The sequence below is a fragment of the Pseudopipra pipra genome, chromosome W, assembly GCF_036250125.1.
Source record: "Pseudopipra pipra isolate bDixPip1 chromosome W, bDixPip1.hap1, whole genome shotgun sequence".
Taxonomy (NCBI): domain Eukaryota; kingdom Metazoa; phylum Chordata; class Aves; order Passeriformes; family Pipridae; genus Pseudopipra; species Pseudopipra pipra.
The window spans coordinates 17128681-17136769 of record NC_087580.1 but is presented as its reverse complement, the minus strand read 5'-3'; the positions used below and the strand labels follow the sequence as shown (position 1 = coordinate 17136769).

The window sequence follows — 8089 nt, the reverse complement described above, 5'->3', positions numbered from 1 at the left end:
GAGATATGAATGAAAGCACCTCTGGCATAACCTCTGCCAAACTATCTGTGCTTGTTTCCATACAGATTATCTCTTTTTCAGACATCTCTACTGGTGTTGCAGATTGGCTGTAACTTGCACTGGCAGCAACAGCTAAAGGGTGACATCGATATGTTGTCTCCTGTGAGGAAAAATCTGTCTCTGTTGTTATGCCTTCTGCAGATATTTGGTCATAATCCGTTTCTTGCATTGTTTCCAAATTACTCTCCCCAGACCTGAGGAGACATTCTGTAACAGTTGATTCTGCTCCATGTCCAGCCAGTGTCTGAAACTCATAGCTGCTTACTAGAGAGCAGTTCTTATTTGCTAAGTCACTGAGAAAGAAACCCTCATCAGGTGTTGGTATTTTTTTGTATTGGCAAAAGCTGCCCATGGTTTCCAAATTGGATGTGTTTTACTGCAGATGTCTGTGTTGAGGTCATATTAAGAGCAAGTCCCATAGAAGATTCAGCAGTAGATGCACTGACAGATGCACTTCCCCTGCCTGAATCTGTCACACTTGATTGTGCCATCAAGTTATTATAGTCATTGTCAAGCTCATCTTTTGAAAAAGTTCGCATTTAAGTCTATGACAGTGAAAAAATACTGTTTGATCATTCTGTTTAATACTCAGCCTTAAGCTACATGTGCAGTTCAGAAGGATATAGAAGGCCAGATTCCAGCTTGCAGCCAGTTCCTTAGATGTGATCTACATCATCTCCTCGTGTTTTTAGTTCTTTTATCTATGAAATTTCGGTAAGAGAACAAAATTCACAACATAAGCAGCACAAAGGAAAACAAATAACTAGTTGTAAGAACATGTAACTCCATAATTGTGGAACAACAGCACAGAACAGGTAAAAACTACACCCATTATACTAAAATCCTAAATCACTCACAGGTTTTAATTAATTTCCCGAATGTAAAGCTAACTAAATCTAGCTTTGAGATCGTTATATTGGGAGGCAAACTAGAAAAATTTTACTAAATTCAACCTGACTCTAGTAGCTTTATTGCAATCTCTACTGATTTCCTGACAGATTATCATGTGGTCTCCAGACATTTCTGCTTTATAAATCAAATGGGCATAAAAAGTTCTAATTCACGCATCAATAGTTTTGCAAAGTGTAATTTAGCAATCTGCTCTTTTATTGGTATAAAGTAAACACACACATTTTGCATCTTGTTAGGTTATTTTAAAAATAATCTGAAATTCATGTAGTATAACTGTTGACATAACATCAGTGCCAAGAGAGATAAGTCAAACTTCACAGCATAGTGTGTGCCTGAGTAGTGTTTTTAGAAAAGCAATTAGGCTGTATGCTATATCAGCAGTTATAAAACATTGAAAAACGTATAATACGTTTTGTTTGACCAAACTGCTCTGTACATACTGTACGAATCCACGACAGAAGATATATATTAAAATCTGAAAAAAAATGTACTTGCTGCTATGTTATAAATAGAATATTAACAATTGCTTAAACAGTACATGAAATGCAACTCAAAGTTGCAACTCTGTCATAAACACAGAAGAAAAAAAAAAGGAAAAAATAATGAATTCACTAAACTTGACCAAGGAAAAGAAATAATATCAGACAGGAATGTAAATTAACATCCAAATGTTAAAATCAGCTGAGTAAACCTTTTTAAATACAATTCTAAAGATGTGATTTCCACTGTCACAATAACTTCTCAGTTTATAACAGGAAGATAGAGAGATGTTTTACCTAAGAATCAAGGAAATCCTCAGCCTGCCAGCTTTCCATTTATCTTATTTGCAGATTTGTAGTTTTTGGTGTATAAGTTCTACTCTCTCCCTAGTTCTGAGAAACTGCTGGAGGTGGTTTGAGTCCCACCCAGTTGCTAAGCAACAAATGATCTCTATTGTGTGAACCTTATGTCTCCTCCTGCTAAGACTGAACACGAAATTTGGGCAGAAGTTCTTTACAGGGGTAAAATGTGACTAAAACCAAGGCAACTCACTAAAGCTTTTATATAAAGATTCATTCTCTGGGAAACTCTTAAAATTTCTTGCATGCTAACTTTTAGTAAAACACAATCTTTTAGTTTTAAGTTATCCACAAGTGAGTAGAAGGACTAAAGAGAGAGAGATTCTGCTTTCTGTTCTCAGTTACCGACATGCCTGGATTCTGCGGGGCAACTCCCCCGCAAGCCAGTCACCGCCGAGCTGCTGTTCCCCGGGCTGCTCCGGGCGCCGTGCAGCTCCCGGGGATGCCCGCAGAAGTCTGGCTGGCTCTGCAGAAGTAGCTGTCGGCGTTGCCTCTGTCGCTGAGGTGCCTCTGCCGCCGAGGTGCCCCTGCCGCCTCTTGCCGTGGCTGCCAGCGCCGCCTCCCCCACGGCCGAGCCGGCGCAGCGGCAGCCCCAGCGCGCAGCCCCCAGCCCTGGAGCGCGGCCTCAGCACCCGCACGCCGGACTCTGGTTTGAGTAATCCTAAAGAGAATTTTTATGCTTTTATGTGTACCCGAGACACTCTAACGGGAGGAAATTCTCCCGGACTCTCACCTCTGGCTTTTAACAGTTACTAACAAACGTATGGCCGCTTCTCCACACACACACAAGCACGGTACCGTTAACAATACAGTGAGCTCACAACAACGTTGGACACACAACACAATTAACACGAGAGTTAACAAAAATACGGAAAGGCAGTTCTCTAGCCTGCCTCTCCTGTCAACGAGAAGTGGCACTTTTTCGGTGTTGCTCGTTGTGCTAATATAGCATCTTCTAATGCAAGGCACAATAGCTGCTACTTTCTTTCATATGTACCGTACCTGGTTCTGCTTTTTATTTTTTTTTTTTTTTCCGAAAACAGCGTCTGTTGCCATGGCAGCGATCCACAGTGGCTTTCTTCCGGGTTGCATGGTGGCTTCAGGCGCCAGCGATGCAGCGCCATCTAGGGACGCGGAGGCTCCCAGCAGTGTCGGTCCAGTTGACACATGCGCAGTAGCAGGCACAGTGAGGAGCGACAGTGCCGACTGCGCAGCCGCAAGAGAGAGCGGTGCCGCGGGCTCGGCTCCAGCTTCATTCTCTGCCGCTAGTGATGTTCCTGCAGCCCCTACACATCCTGCTGCTACATGCACGGCGCTAAACGGAGGTGATCCCGCTGCTCCTAAGGGTCCTAGCATTCGCAACTTCCACGTGGGGAGCCAGATGCTGAGCAGTCCCGAAAGCCCTCGTTTTCTAGACAGGAGCTCAACTCCAACAGATCACAGCACAGACCTAAAGTGCCTTTGACCCCGAGCGGACAGAACCCCGTTCTTCTTGTCCGCACTTGTCTTCCCATGGAATGGAGAGCCGAAAAAAACCTCTCCAGGGCAGGGCCAGAACTGACAGGTTTACGGCAGAGGCGCAGAAATTGCCCTGTCATTGCCTCCGGGATGATATGCTTGCTCCAGGATCCTTCCCTCAGGGAGCTTTTGTCGGATTGTTTGGTCAATTTTAGGTCAATTTCTATGGCTTTCAGCAATGTCAGCTTCCAGTGGTGAGAAGTCATGAGAGTAGTCCCCAGAATCAGGTGATGCCCCTTGGTAACAAGACTTTGTGTTTAAGTGGCAAATGTTTTTATTCACCTCCTGGCTTCTGCAGAAGTCTCCTGTTTTTCAAGACTCCCAGACTCCTAGAGCAGTTGGTGTTGGAAGGAAGGGACCTGAAAGCTCATCTGCTTCCAACCACCCCTCTGCCACGGGCAGGGACACCTTCCGCTAGACCAGCTTGCTCCAAGCCGCGTCCAACCTGGCCCTGAACACTTGCAGGGATGGGGCAGCCACAGCTTCTCTGGACAACCTGTGCCAGGGCCCCACCACTCTCCCCGGGAAGGCTTTCTTTCCCATATGCCATCTAAGCCTGCCCTCTGCCAGCGCCAAGCCATTGCCCCTTGGTCTGTCGCTCCAGTCCCTTGGAAACAGTCTCTCTTAGCCAAAGCCTTCTTGGTCCTCCCTGTTGTGTTGCAAAATTTGCAAGCTGATGTTGTGCCAGGTGGCACCAGCCAAGCCCTGAGCCAGGTGCAGGACCTTGCACTTAAGGTCTGAGGTCACTGGGGTTGTTGAGCCTGGAGGAGACTGAGGTCAGATCTCCTGGGGGGCTGCAGCTTCCTGCCAAGGGGCAGCGACCATTTCTGCTCTGTGGGACCAGGGACAGGAGCCGAGGGAACGGCCGGAGCTGTGTCAGCGGAGGCTTAGGTTGGACATTAGGAAAAGGTGCTTTCCCCGGAGGGTGGTCGGGCACTGGAACGGGCTGCCCAGGGCAGTGGTCACGGCCCCAAGGCTGCCAGAGCTCAAGGAGCGTTTGGACAACGCTCTCAGGCATACTGAATCCGAAAAATCGGTCCAAGAAACTGCTCAGAGAATTTTTATCTTTAAGCAGCAAGGTATTTGTTTATTCAACGTTGGGAGCAAGCCAGCTCGCGCTGGACAAACTTGCTCAAAGGCTTCACACAAAATCAGCATTTTTATACAATCTTCAGATGTGATTAAGTGCATATTCAAGTGATTACAACATCTATCAATACATATTAAAAATAGGTGGAGTATAGGCGGAGCTTGGGGCGCTGCTTCTCTTGGCTCCCCATTTCGGAGGGTAGTTCCCATCTTCCTCCATGGGGCAGGGGGCTTCAGCTCATCTTCCTCTGCTTGACCCTTCTTCTTTTCCATTGTTCTTGACCCGCTCACTGAAGCTTGGACAAAACCCTGGCTCCAGGCCTATTTCTCCTATTTAATTGTCTACCTGATCCTGTTGTATTTCTAATTTATCACCTCTAGGCCTATTACCTGTTCCTGTACTATTCTCTTAAGCTTTGCTCCAGTAAGTAGAACAGAACGAGCACAGATCGTCTTGGATGTTGGTAGCTTGTTAGCAGGCCCAAATCTCTTAGTTAACTCTTTTGGGCCTAGCTTCCTATATTATTCCCCCCCTTTTGTTTAGAATTTACGAATTCCTTCGTCAAGTTCTAATGGATTTTGATAGGTATTCATCACAGCCCACATTATCTGCATCCTTCTAACCATGATGCTTGATTTGCACCATAGCCAAACAATTAGGACAAGTAGTAGAATAATGCCAGCTCCTAATACCAATATTGGATGTATCAAATAGTGAAACACTTGTGATGCTGTAGGGGAGTATCCTGTAAAGATATCCCACCAGTGATGTTCTCCCACTTTTTCCACTTTGGTTAGAACAGTTTTTATGCTCTCAGTGTCATGTTCTACTTGCCAGAGCATTCGTCTAGTCGTTCTGTTTACTTCCTGGACCAGTTTTTCTATATCAGGATGTTTAAGCATTGCTTTAAAAAGATTAATGTTCATTCCTCTCTGCAATTTTGGCACATCATGATACATTGTATAATCAGCTTCAATCAGTTGTCTAGTAGTCACTAGAATGATATAACCAAAGTCACAGCCTATTATTTTAGCAAAACAAAAAAATTAATACCACTCACTACTTCATGACAAATACCTATGGTAAAATTAACACAAAAGATTCTAACACATGCACAACCATTTCCTACATAATAGACTTGTGATTGGGTTTTAGTATGGGGAAGCATTTCAAAGGTACACACACTATTGTCAGCATCTAAGCATAAATCTTCATTTTCTACTCCAGCATTTTCACAGATATATCCTAATTGTCCTTTAGGAATACATGCCTCAGTACTGACTGGCTGCCACTTTTTCTTGGTGTGATCGTAACTTGCCCAAACATTATGGTCTATGGGTCTGACAATTACATTTTGGTGTATGGCTCTTAATGTCAGGCTAGGAAAGATGGTCTTTTCTTTAGCTGCACTGATAGTGAGCACATAAGCTTCAATTTGTTCATGTTGAGGATTGTAAGTGAAGTTTCCTAACTGCCACCACGCTTGGTAATTTTTCTCAAAGTGTGTAGTAGAACTGTTTCTAGCTATTATTTCTCTTACTTCCTGTGGTAATATTCCTGAAGTTCCTTCTCTTAATATTCCTGCAGCTACAGACTGCACCCACTGTTGAGTTTGGAGACATTGTATTGCAAGTGCAAATCTTTTATGGATGACACCAGCATAGTCAATAATCTTGGTGAAATCTTTTGCAGTGGTTAGCTACTAATGTTAACAATTTAACTGCCAATGATTGTGTTTCTGCCAAAGTGAGCAAAGATGATCTTAAAGGGACTTTGAATTTTCCTAGATCAGATGTGACAGCACTTAGTTTATTCACTAATACTTCTTGATCTATGGTGTTTAATACACTTAATCCTGTGCCAAACCATCCCGTTACATCTCTTTGAATTCTGGTACAAGGGGATCTGGCCATCATCTATACATGCCAGTCTTTAAGGCTTTGTTGAATACAGGGCTGACAATCTTTTTGTATGTTTGATATGTTTACTTAAAGGTGTATTGGAACCCTTTTCAGTGAATATATGGGATCTAACAACAGCTTCTGCTCATTTGAGTGCTTAATTACATATGGTCCAGCATAAGTTAAATTGTGGACACTCTCACAGGCTAAAGAAGGAGTTGTAAAACTGGTGGTGGTCTTAGTCAATGGGGTGGTAGGAGATTTGCTGGTTGGTAATCTCATTGTTATATTTCCTTCCCTGAATGTCCACTGACACATCACAGAAACTGATTTATCTAGAGTGAAGGTGTGCCAACATTGATCAGCCACTAATTACATTTCACAGTAACGTCAGTTCTGGGTGACCATCTAATCCGTGCCTATTAAAACACTTGCATTGTATGGGGTACCAGGATTTTACCAATTATTCAGTACCCTTGTTCCTTGGAGGACTATAATAGATGGATTGTATTGGTTCAGTTCAGATGAATTCAGAATATCTGTATTTATAGCAAATCATAGACTAGAATTCCCATTATAGGCCTGAGACCATAATAATTTTTGGGCAAGAGTTTGATTTAACACTAATGTACTTATCAGTCCAAGGATCAGCATTGAGGAGGCTTGATAGTAGATGATTCCTCTCCCGAGGTCCATGCTTCCTCTGGAACTCTCTTGACTCGAGAGTAGTGGATCCACGTGGGTTTCTCTTTCACCCGGATCGTGTGGAGGTGGTCATCAGCACCTGCTGGCGTCCATCCCACTTCTCCCGTAGTGGATCTCCTGAAAGATTCTTAACATATACCTGATCACCAGGGTTGGATGGATGTAGCTTACAATCAGGCTGCTTGGGTTGGTGTTCTAACACCACTGTAGCATTTTTCTGCAATTGTTTTCCTACAACCATAACATGATCGTACACATATTGATTACTGGTTTGATCTACAGCTTCACTATTCACAGTTTGCATCATGTAGGGTCTGCCCAAGAGAATTTCAAATGGACTCAGTTTCCCTTTGGATCTTGGCTTGACCCTTAGCTTGATTAAAGCAATAGGTAAAGCTTGATACCAATGAAAATTTGTTTCTTGACATATTTTAGATTCATCTTTTCTACTTGCCCATTTGCTTGGAGTCTGTAGGGCATATGCAGTTGCCAGTTGATTTTTAGTGCTTTACTTATTGCTTGTACAATTCATGCACAAAAGTGTGAACCTCTATCTGAAGAGATGCTCTTAGGCATTCCAAACCATGGTATAATCTCATTCAACAAGACTTTAACCACTCCTTTTGATTCATTTTTTTTCTACATGGGAAAGCTTCAGGCCATCCAGAAAATGTCAGTCAAAACTAAGAGATAACAGGACCCCCCCTTTTCTTGGGAACTCAGAGAAATTAATTTGCCAGATTTCACCTGGGAAATGCCCTTTACTTATTGCCCTTTACTTATTGCCCTTTGGTGTATTTTTGTTCCAGTATTTCAGACGAAGTTCCCATTGGGTTGTGACTTGCTCTATTGTGGTAAATAAATTTGGTCCTGCTACTCTAGTCCTTAAATGCTAATAGAGTGAGTCTAAGCCCCAATAGTTTTATCATGTTTTACTTTTACAAATTGCCACACTAATTTTTCTAACAGTATTAACTGACCTGTTTTTAGTTAACCTCATCTATTGTCTAACACCTTACCTTCATTTTCATGTATCCACTTATAATCTGTTTCTTGATATTCTA

The 8089-nt window shown here is 43.0% G+C and overlaps 1 long non-coding RNA gene across 1 annotated transcript; it reads right to left on the bottom strand.

Annotated features, from left to right (window-relative positions):
• Nucleotides 1–622: 622 nt before the first annotated feature.
• Nucleotides 623–2226, bottom strand: LOC135404379 (uncharacterized). Its single transcript, XR_010425648.1, has 2 exons — nt 1749–2226; nt 623–761 (listed from the first exon to the last, which is right to left on the bottom strand). It is a non-coding gene; the product is annotated as an uncharacterized LOC135404379 (long non-coding RNA).
• Nucleotides 2227–8089: the final 5863 nt, after the last annotated feature.